This window comes from Acomys russatus, chromosome 10 (assembly GCF_903995435.1).
Source record: "Acomys russatus chromosome 10, mAcoRus1.1, whole genome shotgun sequence".
NCBI lineage: Eukaryota > Metazoa > Chordata > Mammalia > Rodentia > Muridae > Acomys > Acomys russatus.
Genome location: NC_067146.1, coordinates 26,603,808 through 26,627,869, shown reverse-complemented (window position 1 = coordinate 26,627,869; position 24,062 = coordinate 26,603,808). Strand labels below are relative to the sequence as shown.

General features: G+C 36.3%; 1 pseudogene; it reads left to right on the top strand.

The window, feature by feature from the left end:
* LOC127194903 (E3 ubiquitin-protein ligase UHRF1-like) overlaps positions 1-20,789 on the top strand; it is a 34,415-nt pseudogene extending 13,626 nt beyond the window's left edge.
* The last annotated feature ends 3,273 nt before the right edge of the window (positions 20,790-24,062 follow it).

Here is a 24,062-nt window from a genome sequence, read left to right as displayed (position 1 = left end):
TTTTGACTTATGTAAAAATGTTAACTTAAAACCCATAGAAAATGTGCAGTGAATATTCATCTTGATGTCTACTTTAGTATATTTATAGTCTAGCTCAGTAATTGGATGCTCAGATGCTTTGGCCATTCATCTGTTAGTAAGAAGGTTTCAAAAGCCAAAGACATTTTTTGGTTATGCATTAAAGATAAAGGGGAATTTTAATTACCTTAATTACAATGTTTTAGCTAGACTTTTTGCACAAAAATCTTATTAATAGTATATGCTAATTGAATCAAATAATGGATTTTATTATGATAGGTTCACAAGCACACAGTGTACTTTAGTCACAATGACCCTTAGCCATGTTCATAGTTCCTGTTTTCAAAGGATCTTTTTCTATTTTAATGACTTTATATATAAAATCCATATACCTTTGAGAACAAAACTTTAATATTTTTCTTTCAGAGTTTGATGTATTTTGCTTAATGTGTTGATCTCCAGTTCCATCCATTTTCCTGCAAATGACTTTATTCTTCTTTATAACTAAACAATGCTACATTTTACACATACACCTCATCTTATTATTCCATTATGTAAATAATGGTCACCTCCGCTAATTTTGTAACTAGGCTTTTATATACAGTATGGAGTATATAAGGTCTTAGACCAAAGTTTTGGGACTAGCCCTATTATTTCTGTGTTTCAGGCTTCAGTCCTGTGTGAACAGGAAATACTGGAACTTATCTTTGTTTTCTAACTTTTATACCAAGTTAAACTCTCCTGACAACCAACTTGTAAAAGTCTAGTTTGATGAAATCCTATGTGATTATGTAATCCCTTAAACTTACTCCTGTATCAAGCTTCATCATTCTGGACATATTGTTCTTATATTTACATTCTAAGTTCCTCAATAGTTGGTTCCATAAGTTGCAAAACTAACTTGTTGTCTCTAAGTTCACTTATTATTTTTCTTAGCTTGTGACATTCATTTTGTATTACTCCAGTATAGAGTTCCATCCTTCATGTCCTAATGTTTATAATTACTTAAGGTTTATTTTGTGCCTATCATTGAAAATAAAAATAATAATCAACAGTTAAGAAATCAAGATTTGAGAGATCCAAGATGGCAGCAAGCAGTGTGGACCGTGTTTGGAGGCTCCAGTGAATAATTCAGGGAATTGCACAGATTTCTGAGCCAGGAACACCGAGGCCCCACACCACGGCAGTAGGAGCGCTCCATGGTTTGGAGGGACCAGGGTGCGGAGGACCTGCGTGCCCCTGCACATGGGAGGAGCATGGATTTTCTTGGATTGGAGCAGCAGCGGCAGAGGCAGCAGCAGCACCAGCGGCTCCAGAGGCACCAGCATCAGCAGTGGCGGTGGCTGAGGTTTGCAGCTCAGAGCCTTCTGGTGGAGGCGATTGGTGTGGTGGCCGGTGGGAGTTGCTGCGGGAGAGGGGACTCTGGGCAGGATTTGGGGCACGTGGTGCCTTGGGACCCAGACTGGACTCGGCGGACAGTTCGACCCCAGAGTCCCAGGTTCAGCTCAGTGTGCAGTGCCGTGGAGACGCTGGCTCAACTAAGCAAGCAATTCTGCCCGAGGCACTAGCTCCTGGTAAACAAGTCCTTATTTGGGTTGTGGGTCGTGCTTTGCTCTGACATATGCATTCTGCCTTGTCCCTCCTTTACTAGGGAACTTACCAGTCAATTGCAGATTCAGCCCAGAGGCCCTAGCTGGACTTGCTGGGCAGATTGGGCCCAGAGACTCTAGTTGAGCTGTGCACACAGGCTCAGCGGCCCTAAGACTCTGGCTGGTCTACCCATGCAGTTTAGGCCCGGAGTCCCAGGCTGAACTCAGTGTGCAGTGTGAGTCCAGAGTCCCTGGCTGAGCTCGGTGAACAATTCTGCCCCGGAGACTTGGGTGGAGCTCGGCGTGCAGTTTGGGGCCAGAGTCCCTAACTGTGCTTGGCAGACAGATTGGGCCCAGAGACTCTAGCTGAGCTTTTGGCACAGTCCCGCCTCTAAGACTCTGGTTGGACACAGTGTGCAGTTTGAATCCAGAATTCCTGGCTGAGCTTGGCGGATGGTTCGGACCCTGAGTCAATAACTGACCACAGCACGCACTTTGGACCAAAAGCCCCTAGCTGAGCTTGATGCACAGTCCCAGCCCAAAAATTCTGGCTGGACCCTGTGTGCAGTTTGGGCCCAGAATTCCTAGCTGTGCTCAGCAGATGGTTCAGGCCCTGAGAATCTAGCTGAGCTCAGCCCATTGTTCCGGCCCAGTGTCCCTGGCTGGACTTGGCAGGGGACACAGAAGGCTGTGGATACCTTGGCCTGACCCAACGTGCATTCAGAGACCCAGAACAATTGCAGGACCCACAGCACAGGGGAGTTGAGGATCACTGGCTGTGAGAGTCCAAAATGACAGGGCTAACCTCCGGCCATCCACACCAGTGAAGTATCAAAGCTTCCAGCCTAGGAAAATCATGAGAAAACAAATGAATCTATCATCGGACTTACTCCACCCAACTCTGGAAGCTACCCAACAAAAACAAAGATGGCAAGATGTCTAAAGGACAACGAAAAAGCATATGCAAAAAAACCCAAAACAACATGGCGTCTCCAGTTTCCAGCTATCCCAAAGAAAACAATCCAGAAAAATCAAATACAATGGAAATACAAGAAGATGATCTCAAATTCTTAGTAATGAGGATGATAATGGAGGAAACAAATAAAATTCGTAATCAAATGCAGGAAGATGCAGCCAAACAGGTGAGAGACATAAAAGAAGCACATAGAGTGGAACTGGAAAAATTGCAGGAAAATGCAAACAACCAGATGAAAGAAATAAATAAAACGGTTCTGAAGACCTATAAAGAGGCAATGGAAGAAACTCAGGAATATACAAACAATCAAATGAGAGAAATCAAAAAATCAGTTCAAGATCTGAAAATGAAAATTGATTCAATGATAAACACAGAGACAGAAGAAAAACAAGAACATGAGACCTCAGAGAAGGCAAGCAACACAGAGGTGAGCTTTTCTAACAGAATCCAAGAGATGGAAGAACAAATCTCTGGTCTAGAAGATACAATCACAGATCTTGAAGCAACCATTAAAGAAAATGCCAAATCTGGAAAACTCCTGACACAAAACATCAAAGAAATTAAGGACACCATGAAAAGAAGAAATTTGAGGATAATAGGCATTGAAGAAAGAGAAGACATCAGACTCCAGGGCGAGAAACAATTCTCAACAAAATCATAGAAGAAAATTTCCCCAATCTAAAGAAAGAAATGCCTATAAACATACAAGAGGCCTACAGAACACCAAATAGAATTGACCAGAAAAGAAAAACTGCCCGACACATAATAATCAAAACACAAAACATGCAGAACAAAGAAAAAATATTAAAAGCTGCAAGGGAAAAGGGCCAAATAACATTTAATGGTAAACCTATCAGAATTACACCCGACTTCTCAGCAGAGACCATAAAAGCCAGAAGGGCCTGGACAGAGATCCTGCAAACCCTAAGAGAACACAGATGCCAGGCCAGACTACTCTACCTAGCAAAATTATCAATAACCATTGATGGAGAAAACAAAATATTCCATGACAAAAACAAATTCAAACAGTACCTATCCACAAATCCAGCTTTACTGAAGGTACTAGAAGGAAAACTCCATCCCAAAGGGTCAAGCTACAGCCAAAACTACTCAGGACATAGATAACTATCCCATGGCAAAAACACAACTACACAAATGCTTGACTGGAGACAACATCAAAATTAAGACTCTTAACAGTCACTGGTCATTAATATCTCTCAACATCAATGGTCTCGGTCTCAATTCTCCAATAAAAAGACACAGACTAACTGAATGGGTGCATAAACAAGATCCAACATTCTTCTGCATTCAAGAAACACATCTCACCCATAACGATAGGCATTACCTCAGGGTAAAAGGTTGGAAAAAATATTCCAAGCAAATGGTCACAAGAAGCAAGCAGGCGTAGCCATTTTAATATCGAACAAAATAGACTTTCAACCAAAATTAATCAAAAGGGATGAGGAAGGATACTTCATACTCATCAAAGGTAAAGTCAACCAAGATGACATCACAATTCTGAACACCTATGCTCCCAATACAAGGGCACCCACATTTGTAAAAGATCTGCTAAAAAAGCTTAAACCACACATCGATCCCCACACAATAATAGTGGGAGACTTCAACACCCCACTCTCACTGAAGGATAATTCATGGAAACAGAAACTAAGCCGAGAAGCAACATCATTAACCAATGCCATGGGTCAAATGGATCTAACAGATATCTATAGAACCTTTCACCCAAACAAGAAAGAATATACCTTCTTCTCTGCACTCCATGGAACCTTCTTTAAAATTGATCACATTGTAGGTCACAAAGAAAGCCTCAATAGATACAAGAAGATTGAAATAATACCTTGTATCCTATCAGATTACCATGCTTTTAGGCTGCAATTCAACAACAACAGAAATAACAAAAAACCTACACATACATAGAAACCAAACAAGAGAAGGATCCAGAGGGTCCTAGAAACCTACAAGTAGAACATTATGATAGGCAGATTTGGGCCCAGGGGTCCCGCTCAAACTAAGGCACCAGCCAAGGACAATACAGGCGGTTAACTTTAAATTCCTACCCCAGATCTAGCCAATGGTCAGAACATTCTCCACAGTTGAGTGGAGAGTGGTATATGACTTTGTCATTTATCCCGGTGCCTCACTTTTGACCATGTCCCCTGGAGGGGGAGACCTGGTGGCACTCAGAGGAAGGACAGCAGTTTACCAAGAAGAGACTTGATACCCTATGAGCATATACAGGGGGAGGTAATCCCCCTCAGGAACAGTCATAAGGGAGGGGAATAAGGGGAAAATGGGAGGGAAGAATGGGAGGATACAAGGGATGTAGCAAGAATAAATTAATAATAATAATAATAATAATAATAATAATAATAATAATAATAAAAAAAAGAAAATAAAAATAATGATATCAGCAGAATATATAGAGAAGCTACAGTCCACATTCATCCGTCATTTGATCCCAAATTATTTTCCCTACAGCCCAATGCTCCCATAGCTGTACAGCAATGCTGGTACTGATTTAAAGTCTCAGTAATTTATTGTTTCTGAGGAACACACAAAGAAGGATGTTGATACATTTCTATCTCTAATAAAACAGAGCCAACAAGATGTTTTGGTCAGTTAAGGTACTTGCCGTCAAGGTTGACAATCTGACCTTAATCCTTACACTACTCTTGTTGAATGGGAGATATGGTGCTTTGAATAGGAGTGTGAATGGTTGGCCCAGAAGAAGTGGCACTATTTGGTGTGTGGCCTTGTTGGAGTAGGTGTGGCCTTGTTGGAAGAAGTGTGTGACCATGCAGACAGGCTTTGAGGTCTCATATATGCTCAAGTTTGGCCAGTGTAATACAGTCTTCTTCTGCTATCTTTGGATCAAGATGTATAACTTTCAGCTCCTTGTCCAGCATCATATCTACCTGAACATCACTATGTTTCCCCCAATGATGATAATGGACCATATCTCTGAAACTGTAAGGCAGCCCCAATTAAATGTTTTTCTTTATAAGTGTTGCCAAGGTCATGTTGTCTCTTCCCAGCCATAGAACCCTAACTAAGACAGAGTACAAGCTGTGCTCTGGCTTCCACATGCACATTGTGGTACACATAACCATTCCCAGATAAACAGTCAAGCAAACATGTAAATCAATGCAATAGAGATTAACCTGAAAACAATTTTTACGTTTATTTTTATTTTTGTTTGTTTTAGATAGGTTTAGAATATCCCCCAGACTGACTCATGATTTCACTGCGTTGGCCTCCTGGGTGCTAAAAGTTAAGGCATGTGGCACTATGCCCATCTAGAATTAATATTTACATCTTCATTGAGTATGAGAACTTTTCCTTTTACTGATTTTTGATATTATCTCATATTGTGACCCTGAAAGTACATGCATAATTTTCTGTCCATCATTGGGTTTTATAGATTGTCAACAGATATTATACAGTATCTTAGAGCTATTAATGATAATATAATTTCTTTCCTTGGTCATATACTTGGAAAATAAAATTGTGGAGCCTAGATTAAGTCAAGGTTCTAAAAATTTGTTTGTGTAATAACACATAATTTGTGATTTAATGTGAGAACTGGTCTTTAAACTATGAACGCTGGATGAGCTCCATTCTGTTGTCATTTGTGTGTCTATTTCTTATCTCTAAGGCCTGAAGGACAAGAAAACATGGAAGGGAATTTGAGGAAAGAATCAACAATACAAATTCTTATGTTTGTACATAGAGATAGAAATCCAAAAGGAAACATGATGTCTTTCATATGGAACAAACAAACAATAGAACTAAATCCAGTTGAGTTGGTAGTCTACGGTGATCCATGTAAGTTTGAGGATTCAAATTACGGTTCTCTAGAGACCACATAAATGCTTGGTGGATGCGACTACCTACCTGTAATTCTTGCCTCTGGAGCCAGAGTGAGGAATGCCCAGATCAAAGGGGACTATCAAGAATGGTCATAGCAGCAGTCTCTGTGCTTAAGTGGAAAATGTGTCAGTGGATGAGGTGTAGAATATCAGTCTCAAGGCTTCACATCTGTGCACACACATGCATGTGCACTCACATACACACATGCACATATGCATACACCTGCACACTACACAATGAAAATAGGAAACAGAAAATAAAAAGCTAATGCCATACTTGCTCAAACTTCAGTCTGTGGGATGAGAGAATCTAGAAGACATCTTGGCCTGAACCTATCAAGTGGAGGCAGCAAACCAATGACTTCAGTGTGAACTGCTGTGGCACAGCTAAAATGTCTCAGTGTAAAACTTTGTGCTTTATATATACTTTCTAAATCTTCCATATAGTCTTATTTTTGTTCCACACATAAATGCTTAGTGGATGCTACTACCTACCTGTAATTCTTGCCTCTGGAGCCAGAGTGAGGAATGCCCAGATCAAAGGGGACTATCAAGAATGGTCATAGCAGCAGTCTCTGTGCTTAAGTGGAAAATGTGTCAGTGGATGAGGTGTAGAATATCTGTCTCAAGGCTTCACATCTGTGCACACACATGCATGTGCACTCACATACACACATGCACATATGCATACACCTGCACACTACACAATGAAAATAGGAAACAGAAAATAAAAAGCTAATGCCATACTTGCTCAAACTTCAGTCTGTGGGATGAGAGAATCTAGAAGATATCTTGGCCTGAACCTATCAAGTGGAGGCAGCAAACCAATGACTTCAGTGTGAACTGCTGTGGCACAGCTAAAATGTCTCAGTGTAAAACCTTGTGCTTTATATACACTTTCTAAATCTTCCATATAGTCTTATTTTTGTTCCACACTACCTGGATATTGATAGAATACTCACTGACATTCTTGAATCAATTCTATATAACCCTGTGTGAATGTAAGTTTGTAGAAACCTTATTTGGTATATTAGGTATACTATTTTTTAAAGAATGAAATGTTTCTAAATATTTAAAGTTAACTCAAAAATGAAAGAAATTCTACCAGGGAAGTTTAGTGAAATCAAAATATTTTAAATTCCACATCTTATCACCCAGTGATATTTTTTAAAAAATAATTTTAACAATTATAATTATATGAAGAAGTCACCATTCATTTACTTTATGGGTTATGATGTAGAGAATCCTTTTATAAAACACAATGGTTATTTGGGAAATGTCTGTCAGTTTGCTAAGTTTGTAAGCTGGTTATTCTTTTGTTACTTGAGTTTTTTTTAGATTATAATTAATTTCCCTCTTTTCTCCCTCAAAAATCTTCCATATACCACTCCCTGCTTTACTTCAAATTCATAGCTTCTTTATTCACCAATTGGTCATGTTTATTTCATGAACTTATGCACTTGTGAATCTCTATATTTATATCATATATATCTGTATCTCATTTCCATATATTTATCAATATTTATACTTAAGCTATACATTTATTAATTATATAATATCTAAATATATATTTAAGAATATATGCATTCTTTAGTATAATCTACACAGTCTGTATAACATTTATATATGTAAATATTTTTCAGGCCTAACTGTTCGGCACTGAACAACCAATAGTGTACTCTTCCATTGAAAAGCCCATCACTCCTGCCCTCTGCTTTTCTCAGTTGTCTATACTTCTTCTTGTAGAGTTGAGGCCCTGTATGCTTTTCCCTGTCTACTTTGTCATAGCCATTGTGTTGTCTTTCAGCTCCTATTTGTGCTTACTGAAATACCTAGGGAACTACCCAAGTTAGTTCATTTCTGGAAGATGATTTTGGAACTCTTTCTTCTGTTTCTCTCTCTCTTATACTCTCCTGGTTACTGGACCTTCATGGAAACTATTAGAGTCAGATAGGGAGAGTCCTCTGCTGTGGTTTGAATGTCACCTATAGGCTCATGTGTTTGAACACTTGGTCCTCAGCTGGTGACACTTTTGGGAAGGTTGAGAACTTGTGGGGGTAGTGGTGGCATGGAGTCATGGTGGAGCAAGTGGGTCTCTGTGACAGGACTGAGGTTTTGTAGCTGTGCTCCACTTCCTCTGGGGTAATGTGAGCCACCACTTCTTGCTCCTGTAAGCATGCTTTCCCCAACATGATAGACTATACTCACTTCCCTTCTTTACATTGCTTTTGTGAAGTAATTTATTATAGCAAAGAGAAAAGTAATGAGAACATTCTAAAACCTTCCATTTACCTAATTTTTAGACAAGTATCTTTCATGTTATATTAGTGTGCTGCGCTAGCTTTCTGTTGCTGTCATCACTTTATCTTTTACTTTCTGTGGGTCAGAAGTTTAGGCATGGCTCTGGAAGATTTGTGCTCTGGACACAGGGAGCTACAGACAAGCTGTCAGCTTGGACTAGTGTCTACGCTGAGATCAAAATACTCATCTATTCTTACTCTTATCAGAATACATTCTTGTCTCTGTGGAATTCATACTCACTTGCTTGTTTAGAGTGAGCAAAAGTCTCTTTGAACTGAGGGAGGCATGAGGCCTTAAGAGTTATGCTGAGAAATGTAAGGAATTCAATGGAGTTAAAATTATTCATTCATGACCCTCTCACCATTTATATAAATATGTTTACCTGATACCACTACTAAGAATATAGTATTATTTTTCAATAAAATATATTTTGCTAATATTTTTTAAAAGTTTATGGAGATTTCATCAACATTTTGTCTTCTTTGGTGTGTCTTAGACTGGGTTCTCAGCCCTTTCTCCTCTTTGGCTGTTTGGTTCAGTAGGTTTTGCCTTGCTTTGCCTTGCATTATATGAGACAGGGTCTCACTCTGTAACAGAGGCTGGCCTAATACATTCCTCCAGCAACAGCCTTCTAATTTCTAGGAAGTAGGTATGCACTATTTATTGTACCTGGCAACAGTGTTCTCAATGTGCCTGAAGCAATCTGCCTGTTGCTAATATCCATTCTTCTGTATATGACATACATATTTTTAACCCAATATACAAAAAAATATAAACAGGAAATCTGTAAGAAGGATGACTAAGTACAGATTCAATCTCCAGTTAGATTTATGACTTGCAAATATGTCACTACCTAGAGCCATTCTCTGCCACTCTATCATCTATCTATCAATCAACTATCTATGCATCTTCATCTATTTCTGTATAACTATTTCAGGATCGACTATAGGTACTATGATACTTTATTCCTGAATAAGTAGGCACATCCCTTCGAAAGACATGGACAATCTACGTAAGTGCAGTATAGTCATAAAATTAAGGGGCAATCATATTAATAAAATTATATCACTGAATATATTCTACAATCACAATTTCTTACTTGAATACATGTTCTTCATAGCAATTGAATTTATTCATCATGTTCCAGTTTGGATGCTTACATCACATATTTTTTTCAGTTGTCTTTGACATAGTCCTTCAAGTTAATTTCTAATTTAAGACAGTAACACATTACAAATGATCTAGAAAATTTATTATTTTCCCATATTCTTACAATGATTTCCTGGTAGTGGTATTTACATTTTTCCATAAGAGATGTGCATTTTTGGCAGATCATATTGTCTCATATTTGGTAAAGTTAATTAACTAGAATGGAGATACTCATCAGATTTTATGATGTTTACCAAATGAACCTAAATGATTTTTGAGTAACAAATAGCTTTATGTAATACAGTACATATTGTATATGCCGTGACATGCTTACATTTAATATAATGGCATTGAAAGGAGAACTTTTGAAAGATCTTGGGTTATAAAGTGAAAGCTTTCTTATATGGGCTTATTGTCCTTTTCTTCTATGCCACTTTTACTACACAAAAACATGCCTGGAAAACTGTGGACTATGTAACAGGAAGTGAGGCTTTACAAGATGCCAGTATGCTTTGATTTTGCACTTCTCAGCTTTTAGAACTGTGAGAAATTTCAGTTGTTTCTGAAGCACTTGATCAATGTTAGTTTCTTCTAGTAGGCCAGAGATTAAATTTGGCTTTGTTGGTTTTACAATGAAGCATAGATCATTAAGAAATTACTTTCTCCAAGCAGATTTGCTAGTTGTCTCCATGTTAATTGTGATTTCAAATCACTTATATATTCCCTATGAATAAAACAAAGTAGAAGAAAAGCGTGACAAGGATATTCACTGAATATTCCTAGGTTCCAGAAAATCTGTGAAGAAATGAATACTAATAAAATATGGATAAATATAAAGTCACAAAATTGCCTAGGAAAGAATTTTTACACTTTCTAGTAAAGATGATAGAAGACAAGCATAGACGTCTCCCTTAGAAGCTGGGACTCTATGTGTAACAGAGTTATGACCTCTTGATAAAAGTTAGAACGGATGATGTAATTTCTCTAAACAGGCCGTTTTCCTCTGCTGAGCATCTTGTATTCTGGGCACTGCAGACCTGCAGGCAGAAAAACAAAAATGGAAATGGAAATCCTACTTCTGGAATAATAGGCTTAGTTTCATAAAGGAAAAAAACAGATCCAGTTGACTGATCATCTACAGCTCATCTCTCATGATCTATTCAAGTTATACAACATTTCTGCAGATAGGTACAGCACTGAGCATATTTGAGAAACATAGTTTGTCAGGTAGTTCACAAGGACATAGACTGCAGAGAAAACTGTCTGGAATTATTCTTGCAAAGATTATTTTAGTATCACATACTATTTACTGTACTTATTTTAATGTTAGTGTGAAAAATTTCAGAAACGAATCTATATAACTGAAATTCATGATTCCTCAGATAATAAATTCGCTTTGCCTTTTCTCCACCCTCATGGGTCCCCTGTTATCTCTTGCCATCACCACCACATATTCAGTTGCACCGCAAAGTACATTAATGAAAAGCAGGAATTTTACTAACTGATTTTAAGCCTGCTTTCTGAGAAACAGATTTCGCCTTCCTGAGAAATCTATTATTTTTTTCTATAGAACAAAATACTTTTATCTAAAATGCAGAGTTTTCTTTGAAATCTCAATAACAGACCCTCATCACATTCTGCTAATGCATTAAACTCCACTGCAAAACCCTGGTGAGTTATAAGATACATATGCTATATTATTTAACCTTTGACTTTTAATGCTTGTAACAAGGACGTTCCTGAAGTATTAACTATCCTTCTCTACAAAACTGAAGAGAAATATATACTTTTCTATGTTTTAATGACATCACCCTTAGTGACCATTGCCACCTACATTCTCCAATTTGAGAACTTTCTCAAGAAGGAATCAAGTAGAAAAACACTTTCATTTTTCTGTGTATATGATTTATGTGTATTATGCATACATGTACATGCCTGTGAATGCGTATTTGTGAATGTGGGCAGGTATATCTCACAGAGCTTGTGAGATCAGAGGTGACTTCAGGTATCAGCTCTCGCCGAACACGTCACTTGAAATAGAGTTGTACTGTTTATGACTGCGTAGCCTGGCATCCCTCTATCATTGGGGATTCTCCTTTCTCTGTCTCCAATATCATCATAGGAGCGCCAAGACTACAAATACAAGCTTCTATACCTGTTTTTAAGAGTGGGGCCTGAGTATTCGGATTCAGGTCCTCAGGTTTACAAAGCACAAGTTTTCCCACAGAGCATTCTCCTTGGGCATCCATAATTTTGTATTCAGAGAGTGTTATAGTGCCACCATCTCATCCATATCTGTTTATGTTTGCTACCAAAAGAAGCCCGGGACTCATAAGCAATTCACTCCCCATATTTTTTGTATAGAAATGTAAGATCTATAAATAGACTTTAATTTTCTTCTAAATGGGACTAGATAGAATTAGAATTGGTGGCCATCTTTTAGATTTCTCTTTATGATCCTTATGAGATCCCTAGAGGTATTGTAGGTGTCTCTTTTCTCACTGCTTTCTCCAGAATCTGTCCTTTTATCCCCTCTTCCTTTATTCCAGTCTTCTAACATCCACTTATCTTAATTAATGATGAAATACAAATATTTTTAAATCTTTCTCTTTATCAATTCTCCATTGTGAACCTTTACAATTTCAATTTCACATACCCTAGCAATTTAATACTGACTTGTGATATTCCTGATCATATATGTAATGGCCTTCCCCTCCATTTTCCTCAACAATATATTCTAATGCATCCTATATTTTGCTTGTTTATTTTATTCTTATGTATATGCATGTCTGCCTGAATTTATATCCATGCCCAGCATACATGTGTAGGGTCTGAGAAGCCATCAGAATGGCTAAGATCAAAAACTCAAGTGACACCACATATTGGCGAGGATGTGGAGATAGAGGAACACTCCTTCATTGCTGGTGGGAATGCAAACTAGTCCAGCCACTTTGGAAATCTGTCTGCTGCTATCTCAGAAAACTGGGAATAGGGCTTCCTCAAGACCCAGCTATTCCACTCCTTGGAATATACACAGAAGATGCTTCAGCACACAACATGAAAATTTGCTCAACCATGTTCATAGCAGCCTTATTCATAATAGCCAGAACATGGAAACAGCCTAAGTGTCCCTCAGTAGAAGAACCGTTATGGATTTTTTTCACTAAGTTAATAATTATTTATTATCATTTTATTTTCCTAACACTACTTTACCACATCTGCTCTTCAATTTTAGAACAGTTTGTTTTAGGGTTGGAGTTCATGTTTTTCAATCTGACTACTCAAGATAACACATTCTATCTTTTGATTTGGCCTTAAGTTTAACTGTTATGCTGACATTTAGGACAGACTTTCAGTACCAATCACTCTAACTATTATGACCACATGTATCTTTTATATCTTTTCTTACATGTCTAATGGATACCTAAATCTCAACTATCTAAAATTATAATCGTTTCTTTAATTTCCTTCCTGAATCTTGCTCATTAGACATTCAATTTTCTCCAACCAAAATTCAAAGTCACCTTAAATTCTAAAAATTTGGTTAGATCTTTTGTACAACCTATTAAGGATTACTGTAAATTCAGTCTTTAAAATTCAGACTATATCCACAGCCTGTTAGTTTCTAAGGTCTGTGGGGGCAATACAAGCAAAAATATGGCTTAAAATGTAAACTCCAGGCTGGTGACAAGTGCATTTATGATTTATAAGCATGCATTCTCTTAATTGTGAAATTGAACTAATTGAGCAAATTATTGTCACTTAACCTACACTTAATCATTCACATGAAAAATATATCTTTTAGGCTCTGTGTTGAACACTTGGTCCCCAGTTCCTGGCACTCTCTTGTGAAGCTATAGAATTTGTGAACATGACCAGTTAGTACAGCAGAAACTAAGTCTAGAATTAAAATTTTTCAATAAGTTTAATTTATTGTCTATGACATATAATAAAAGTCTTAATGAAATTCTTGGTAACCTAAACTTCGTCTTCAGGGTTTTATAAGAAACTTATAGGTAACAGCTTATCTTTTATGTAAACTTATGATAGTTCAGTGTTATAAAAAAAACAGTCCATAATAGATTTCTGAGCTTATGAAAGCAATTATGTCACAGAAATACTGCACAGTTGGAATGTTCTTCTAGGATAAATTTTAGTGTCTCAGATTGATTAGCCTTATGTTTATTTATGGCAAAGTTTCTTATCAAGATAACAACTATATAGGACTATCATGTCTAGATTGTATGACAAAATCTACTTAGGAAGTATTCTGTATTCTTTGCTGTCCAGTCAAGATAGAAAACAATCAATGGCCTCATAAACAAAGTATAGCATAGTCTCTTAGAACATTATGTTCATTCAAAGGACTCAGCTTGAATAAGTAATTTTTACTGGGAATATTCATGATATAATTATAGCACAGACTCCTTGAAAATGAATCTCCAAGTATAAGTACTCCTAAATGTGTAATCAATATAAATGATCATAAAAACTCCTACTCCACCTCAAAATTGAATTTACTTGTCTCATTTAGGCAAAGAACATTTCTTTTGTCTATAAGCCAAACTGGCCTTGAGTACAATGATCTATTCTCATCATTTCCCAAACCCTCTTGTTTTTGAAGGCTGCAAAGGGCAATTCTCTGTTTTCAAGGTGGGCAATCTCTTAAGTCATGACATAATGCAGTCATCACAGACTTATTTGACCCCTTACTAAAACATAGCTCAAGAAACTAGCAGATTAGAGAATATAAATAAAAATATGTTTAACAATGATCCTGAGTGTTTTCAGATGAGTAATTTGAACTTGATTTTTTCATATTTATTCCTTTCTAGCATCAGAAAATTTCTATCCATTGAAATTTTCTATCATATCAAAAAGTTGACAAAATGTTCAAAAGTTTTATGACAAACACATCCATCCATATAGTGCATTTTTGGCTTAGCTAATGAAATAGCATTGACTATGGGTTGATTTTTTTCTTCCCTCATTTTACAAATTAATCAAGCATTTGTAGTCTGCAAATGCTGGTAAACAACATAGACATTTAAATCACTTCTACAAACACATGAAGCTTTAATGTGAGCTACTTAATGTGTCTGTGGGTAGAGCTGCCTATGAGTAGTCATCCAATGTTTAATAACATTAGTAAAAGGGTATGTATAGAAACTGTGTTGTCTTGTGTCTGTAACAATCCCCAAGATATTTCAAGCCACTATTGATGTAAGAGTAACTAAAGAGCAAGTATAACTATATTGTGAATGAAATGTCAGTATTTCTTCTACAGCTGCAAAATCATAGATGCCATTGACACAGCTTTGTACTGTGCCTACATTAACACTAGAATGAAATGATAAATCTCAATAGAGCTTTATGGAAATGAAAAATGTTTGTGACTCCCAACTCAGCATATATTTCCTTGAATTCTTAGACCTCATGATTTATAAGGTTTGACACATAAATAGGAAGAGGTTTATTTCATGGGTGAAGTCAATGCTGTTTATTTGGGAGCATCTGACTGAACAGTCCCACTGTGGATAGATATCCCAGTCAATGGAGCCAAGGGAGGAATCAAACCTTCACCCCTAAAGAGTTTGCGATGAATTAGTAATGCATACCACCCTGATACTGGATAATATTATTAACTGATATGAGTTTAGGCTTGGAGTAAGAAGGACAGATGTTCAAAGCATGTGTAAAGCATGAGTCGGGAGAATAGAGGTGACTGACTTTCACTGTCCTGTAAATGGTATAGTTTTAATATCATAGCATAAACAGAGGCAGTTGCTAAGGTGTGCTTGTAACTACAGATACTCTCATTAGCTCTTCTGGTGTTTTCCAAACTATAGTATTCTTTGAAATTTAACTTTTGATCATTTTAACTGATTATCAGTTATTATAAGAAGAAATGTGCCATTTCTATTTGAAAACATGAATAGGATAACTTTCCATATATTCAATTGGAAATAGAAAATATTTAATTCATATTTCTACAATTCTTCCAATCCAACATTTTTTTTGGTACTTAACTAGGTCTAGGAAAGCCTTTAGCTATGTGCAGTGCTGGCTCAGTATTTTCTACCAACTGAGTATGACATTTCCAGCTACCTAACTTGGATTTGTATTGACAAAGCTGTAATCACCGTCACATAACATCAGCAACACAATTCTTCCTCCTCTCCATCCCCAGATGACTATTATCATGAAAAAGTTTAACACAATTTTCCAAAGATGTCTAATTTATAATCAGGATGTGGTTTAACCAAAGCCTAGAGGAATGTGGCTCAGTGATTTAGTGTGACAGAAATGGATGAGAAACAGATGTAGAACAGTGAAATTCTGTAATAAAAAATGTAACTTATTACTGGTACTGAATCCAGAATCATCAGTAAACATTCATCAAGATACTACTACATGCTGCTGTGGTGTCTGCCACTACAAATTTGGTCACAAGGCCAGACACACACACAGAAATGCCATCCTGTAACCGTTAAGAGGGAGTTCAGGATCAAAGCTCCTCCACATAATTCAAAGCTTTAGGCTGAATGTTAAGCAAAAGAGGGGAAAGTAAATCAGTTGGTCTCACAAATAATTAGGAGATTATAACAAACTGGAGGTCAGTGAGGCAAGTGCAGCAGCTGGGGAGAAACTGGAAACATAGTACTGCAGAATCTGTGTTCTGCAGTCCCCTTCACATACAAGGTGGACGGCCTTCTTCAGTAGTGCCCTTCTAACTGAGGCTAGAATGAATTCCCAACTCTGAAGCTTGTAACCTTGCATCTGATGCTCTGCCTGGCTGCTATTGTTCTCCTAGTTAAAAAATTTGTTTTCCTGGGGAAAACACCAGCCCATAAGGCCAACAAAGGCAATGAAGGTTTATCTAATCCCTGACTTGATTAGGAGATGCATTAATACTGCAAAAATGATCTAAGCTCATAATGACTTCATTCAGTTCTGAGACAAGTGTTAGCATATCCAGGTTCCATAGAGCTTTAAGTACATGAGGAAATAGCCATTCAGCTCTCCCCTTCTTGCACTCACGGTTCATCAGACTACAGGGAAAATTCAGAGATATAAATATAGTTTTTAGTGTCGAAGCAAGAGCCTTGTTTCCGCTGTCTACGAAATTGCTGTGGAAGCTAGAAATGACTCAGATAGTAGCCAGGCAGGACTAATGTTGTCAAGGTGGCTAACTCAAAAAAATGTATGGTCAACTGTGTTTCTCTCTACTCCAATATATGTTTAGATATTAAGAGTGGAAAAGCATAAGTATAAAGGTGAAATATTTGTTTAGAGAACACATAACAATTCAAGAAGTGCTATTTAAAAATCCCTCCAAATGTAAGTGATAAAAAGAGGCTTAGTTTTCTCTTGAGCTATTATAGATGTCTTATTAGACCCAGCATTAAAAGGCCCAGAACACCCACAGAGGAGGATGGATCATATGGAAAACCTGATCCTGCTAAGAAGCTATGCTTGATGAGGCAAATAAAGAAAGACATACTAAAGGTCAAGGCTGGCAGCTGATAGGTCCTGGTGTAATAGCCTAACTACAGTTATTATGTCAGACTTTGTTGGGATATTTCATCAGGGATCTGAGTTGAAAGGTGTAGACTGAAGATATGATGCTTGCAGGAGGCTGAGCAGTCTGCTGCTATGCTTTAAGGTTGTGGAAACTTTAAATGTATGTCAGTTTATACTCTGTAATCAGGGGGCAGTGGAGAATGATAACATTGTACTGTATTTAGCATATATTTTCATTGTATTTTAATAAACAACAAGTAAATGTTTTATTAATAATTATACAGAACACCTAAACTGTGTAGGTCAATACTGTAGCTTGTTAACAACATAATTTAAGTTAGTGGTAAAAATTTAAATGCTTGGAACTAATAGATTGCTTTTTCTGTAGGCAATTATCTGGGGCACATAATTACAGAACATCTAAGCTAACAATAGAGGCCTCATGTGTTTTCCTTGGCAAATGGATGGTTCAAAATTCACACTGAACGCTGATGAAAATAAGGTTCTGTAATCAAGTTACATAACCTTACTAGAGAATTCATCTTAGTGTTCCAAGTGAGACAAGTGTGTGTCTACCAACAGGAGCAGCCTTTCTCAAAATTCACGTTTAAGCTGGTTATACATTGCATGAAGTAGTTATTAACTCTCAATATTTAGGACTATGCAGTATCATACAAGCATATTAGCCATAATATATGAAAAAGTACATTAAATGATAATCAAAATATTGTATTAAAAATGTTAACATTGTACCAACAGTTAAAAATTTTAAAATAACAAAACAAACCATAAAAATAGTTTCTAAGAAAGCATCTCTAAGTATCTTAACTGCTTTACTACCTCTGTCTGATCTATAAGTAATTGGACAAAAAGCTGGCAAAAGTGAGCTATTTGGATTTTAAATTATTCTTTTTGACAGTAGTTAACCACAAAACAGTTTTTATTATAACAGTGTCTATACTTCAAAATAAAATCAGGTTATCAGCAAACATTTTATGTGAGAAAAACATGGCAGAAAATGATAATTTTACACAGAAACAGATCTACAGATCTATAAATGACCTAGATGAGAATGCTACTTTGTATCAACATACTGTTGATGAAATTACATCCTACCCTTCCCTATTAGTTTTTAATAAAAGTAAATCATTGAAAATTTAAATTTTCCAATTACTGAAAAATAGATCCTTTTCTCATACAATATGTCTTGATTATAGTTTTCCCTCCTTGGACTCCTCCTTATTGCCCCCACTTTTCCGCTGTTCCAGATCCACTCCTTTTTTGTCTCTCACTAGAAATAAACTGGCTTTTAAGAGATAACAACAAAACATGACAAAATAAAATATAGCAAGATAAAACAAAAACCATAGCATTGAGTTTGGACAAGGCAGGCCAACAGAAGGAAAAGTGCACCAAAGGCAGGCACAGGAATTAGAGACCCATTCATTCAGAAACTCAGGAGTCCCCAAAATACTGAGTTATAAGCTAATGTATATGAATGAACTGGTACAGACTCCTGTAGCCCATGTTCTTACTACTTTAGTCTCTATGAATTAATATGAGCCTTGCTCAGTTGATTCAGAAGACCTTGTTCTCTGGTTGTCCTCCATCCCTTCTGGCTCTTACGCTTTCTCTGCCCCTACTCTGTGAGGTTCCCTGAACTATGAGGGGGAAGAATTTGATAGAGACATTCCATCTATAGCTGTGTGCTCCAAGGACTCTCTCTCTCTCTCTCTCTCTCTCTCTCTCTCTCTCTCTCTCTCTCTCTCCTCTCTTTTTCTTTTTGTCTCTCTCTCCCTCCCCACATATTGTCTGGCTATGTGTCTTTGCACCTGTTTTTGTCTGATTCAGGTGGAAGCTTTGTTGATGATGACTCAGTAAGGCACTGATCTATGAGCTGAATACTATTAGGAGTCATTTAATTAATACTTATTTTTTAGAGCTTTCCAGTCTCCAGTTCCTACTTACCCAGTGTTGGGAATGGGTTGTGTCTTGTGAAGTGGGCCTCAAATCAAATCTGATACTGGTTAGCTATTCCCACAAGTTCTGTGCCACCATAGCTCAGGCATATCAAGCAAGCTGTGCCTGGGTTGGTGCTTTTGGTAGCATGCAAAGTATCTTCCAATACAAAGACATCAAGTGAGCCTACCATATGACCCTGAAGACTCAAAATCATCATGTCATAGAGGTACTTGTACATAAATGTTTATGTTTATGAGTTAAATTACAGAACCAGCTGAGGTATTTGGTAATGGAAGAGTAGATGAGGAAAACCTGGTTTATACACACAGTGGCATGGTAGACAAGAACGGTTGTCATTTAAAAACAAGTGAAGATATGTCATTTGGCTAACGATGGATACAATTAAAGATATTCATATTAAATATGAATTAAACAGATCTCTGGAAAATGTTATATTTTTCTGATTTGTAGATTCTAGATAGTGTGTACATTCATAATTAATCTGTGTACAGATGGAATGAAAGTAGAAGTGAATTTTTCTAGAGGAACAGAAGAGACTAAGGGAACAGAGAGAAAGGAAGTGGCAGGATAGACGGAGGGATATGCTCAAGTTAAATTTTTATATAAACATTAAAATGTCCTAATACAGCTCAGAGTATTAAAATAATATAAGTGAAAATAATACAATTAGAAGTGTACATTTTACATAGTTTATCAGAGAGCTGTGCACCACCTAGAGGAACAGAACCATTTCATAAGCAACAACTTTCTTTTCTTTTTGAGTGAGTTTGATCTATATTGATCTTCTTGTAGCTCTATCGAGATTTGCTTTTGATTATCAGTTGGGAAAATAAATAGATCTGAAACATAAATATGACAAAGAGTCTTGAGTATAGAATATTGACTTAATATAAAAACTTTGTAGAAAAGCTGATTTATCAGCATCTCTTCCTTCTTTGGACCTCTCACAGATATGTTCCAGATGAGAAATCTTCGCAATTAGAGGGACAGTCAGTTGAATTTACTAGGTCCGAACGAATCCAAACATTGGCACGTTCATGCGGCTTGGCATCATCTGAAATGCAGCAGCTGTCTGATGCAGAAGTCTGGACTAAAATTATCAAGCTAGCAAAATCTCATTTAAGCTGTGAAATATTCAGGCCAGTCCCTAACACATGGTCTCCTGGACAGTGTATAGGCTATGCTACCATATTTGCAGTAGTAACAGTGGTTATTATTCATTCTGCTTTCCCTTCCTTTGAACAGTGTGTTATCATACTGCCAAATGATTCTTGGAACAGTCATTTAAGGGTTCTTGCAGAAGAGTCTCACTGGGAAGATATTTCCTTCTTATATTTCCTCCTTGGTTATACCACAATTTAAATTGGCTTAATAGCTCACTATAATGAATGTAAGATTTTGTAGCTTTGAGAACCTATAAAGCCATTCATATTAACAAGAAATACAAAGATGATATTATTTTAGTAGATTGTCTACCCTCTCTTCCAGGGGAAAAATGATGCACTGTTCAGATTTAACTATCAATGTCTTATCTAGCATACTATCAAGAAAGGGAGGTTTATAGCTTCAAGCAAAACACTGGGTTGGGAACTTAGCTCACTGGAAAAAGTAATTGCATTGTGTATACTAGGCCCAGGACTTTCCATCCCCAGAACTAAGAAGAAAAATAAAATGTTGAATGTCTTTCATAGTATAACTAATAAAACTTTTACTTGAATGGAAAACATGTTTAAAATTAATTTTATTTTTATCTAAAATTCAGTGTTTCTCCAAACAATTTTTTTGATGAATATGGTGATGAGTTCCATAGATTTGTAATTCTCTAATCATTATGCTTAGATAAAACTGAATGCTTAGAAAAGCCAATAGATAAATACAGAAAAATTCCAGCTAAATCTAGTTTCTCTAACTAATAAAAGAAGACAGTAACAACTTAGTATAAGATAAAGTAAAACAGAACAGTAGACTTGTCACTTAGGCAAAATACTCCAGAAAGATTATACTTCTGTCTGAAGCAACAGACAGCTAAGAGCCTGCTTTCCCACTGAAGCTGTATTATGGCAAGTGACAAGGGTCTCAGACCTTTATTGTTTCCAGTGACATGACCCATCTCAGAGTCATCAGAGAGCATAGGAAGGACTCACAACCTCCATCAGCAAGAACAATAAAGGTGTGTTCAACTTTCACCTGACTGTGGAGTATCAACATGGATGAGTAGACAGGTTCTCATCACTGTCTAGAAATAACAAAACCACCCCAAACTTCCATGGCATCATTAGAAGGTATGTGAGTGGCAGAAATGAGGCTCTCCTAATCCAAGAATATTCCAATTAGGAACCCTAATATCTTTCCGCCACCTAAAAGTAACAGTGAGTCACCTTGCTCCACATTATCAATATGTCATCCCCAAACCTTCAAAACCAGACTAAGGTATTTTTATTTGAAAATTCTATCACCGATTTAAATAATCATAATAATATTTTATAAAACAATTACAGAAAACAGAATAAAAAGACAACTCTCATGCACCACTCATTTTATGAATATAGTATCGACACACATAAAAATACAACACTCATTTATGATAAAACTCACCAACACAGTATGCAAATATTTCATAGAAAGTCCTGAAATCTTATCTATACATTACACTGAATATGCATGCTGAATGTTCTTTTTTAAAAAAAAAAAAAAAACTAACATCACAAATAGAGTGGTGATCCTGGTTTTCACTCATTCTAAGTAACAATGTATTGGAGACACTATAAATGGAAGTATGAACAGTGAAAAGAGCAAAGAGTTACCATGTACAAAGGAAGCATTCACAAATGGCATGATGATATCTATAGAGAATTCTAAGGTATTAATGAACCCTCAACTTACATCAATTAATGAATTTAGTAAGGTCTGAGTGTACAAAGGCAATACAAATCAAATATATCATTTCTATACTATGAGCTATGATTAAATTTATAGTTTTCCATGTGTAACATAACATGTCTTAAAAGAAAGTGAACTCAAATTTGTGAAGCTACAGTAACAACTGAAAGCTATTGCTGAAAACATTTTAGTCTAATTTAAAGTACAGATAACTACAGATACATGTACATGTTGAGAAAAACCAACATTGTTGAAATACCAAATTATCTAAAAATAAATTTAGTTTGAGCATAATCAAACATGTCTGAAAATGTGCAGTATTAGACACAGTCAAAATCAGCTGAATAATAATGATTCTAGAGTACTTAGAGCACATGTAAATCTTACAAGTATTGTGTGCTGGCTTAAGGATAGGCAGTCAATGTATTAAACACAGAACTTAACACAGATTATACCTAGAAAAGCAATTTATCTTCCACATAGGTGGAAAAAAAATCAATAAAAGAAAAAGCATAAAAAATTTAAACATAGATATATGGGAAAGTATATTAATAAAAAGTAAAACTAAGTACATGTGATTGCAAAATTTGTATGGAAATACAAGTGGCCAAATTAAGCCATTATTCCCAAGAGAGAGGGAGCATATGCTGGCACTCGTCTAAGAAGCCCCAGTGATTGAGGAACTACAAGGCTCACACTATTATAATATGAAAAACAGTCAAGCGTCATGCCTATTTAGATACTTGTTTAAGTCAAATTAATATTCCAGAGAAGTTAGCAAAGGAGGTTCTTTACAATTAATAGTGCTATGACAATCAAATATCCATATGGAATTACAAAATAGAACTTGTATCCTACTGCATACAGTTAACAAAATACAGTTTGATATCCATAATATATCGAAATGGGAATCAGAGCACACAATTTTCTAAGCCGAGGTTCCCTCATAGAATCATTTGGGTTTTATGAAGAGTGTCCTCCTACAGTATGATTCAGCAACTCCTATTCCAGTGTTGTAACTGACACTGTTCAGAGACAGGTATAAATCACAGTAGCCTTGTAGCTCCATAAATAATAAACTGTAAATATAAAGATTGTAGAACCTTTAGATATTCACACATATTAATTTATGAGGTTACTATAACACTATAATATAAAAATTAATATAAATATAACTTAGTTACTTTACTAAGAATTTTAAGAAGATATTTAAAGGGACTTTTGATAATTAACTTTCTGAGACCAAGACAAAATACTTGGTATATTTCTATATTACTATAATATGAAAAGGTGTTTTTGACTCACAGTTTCAGAGACTTGAGTGGAGAAAATTAAATTTTCATTTACAAGTGGTTTATTAGTTTGATTTAGCTTTTTTGTTAGAGATGGGAGTCTTGAGACCACTTCCTTTCTTCGTGCTAAGACTCCATCTGGCCCAAACCACAGTCTATGAGTTTATAGGTGCATTGGTCCACTGGTCCACAGACTTTTGAAAAGCCTGGTAATGCAGACTTTCCAACAGTGCTGGTTTCCATATGGAGGTATTTCACATTGTTTTATTTTCTCCTTTATGTTTTCAAGTATTTATATATTTTCTCAATGAATATTAATCAATAATTTAAAAAGTTGTTTTATATGGGAAAACAAAAGACTCAAAATTAGGTAGATAGGAAGAGGAGGTTGTCTGGGAAGAATTGGAAAGCATATGTAAATATGATCAAAACACATTATACAAAATTAAAAAATAATAATAAA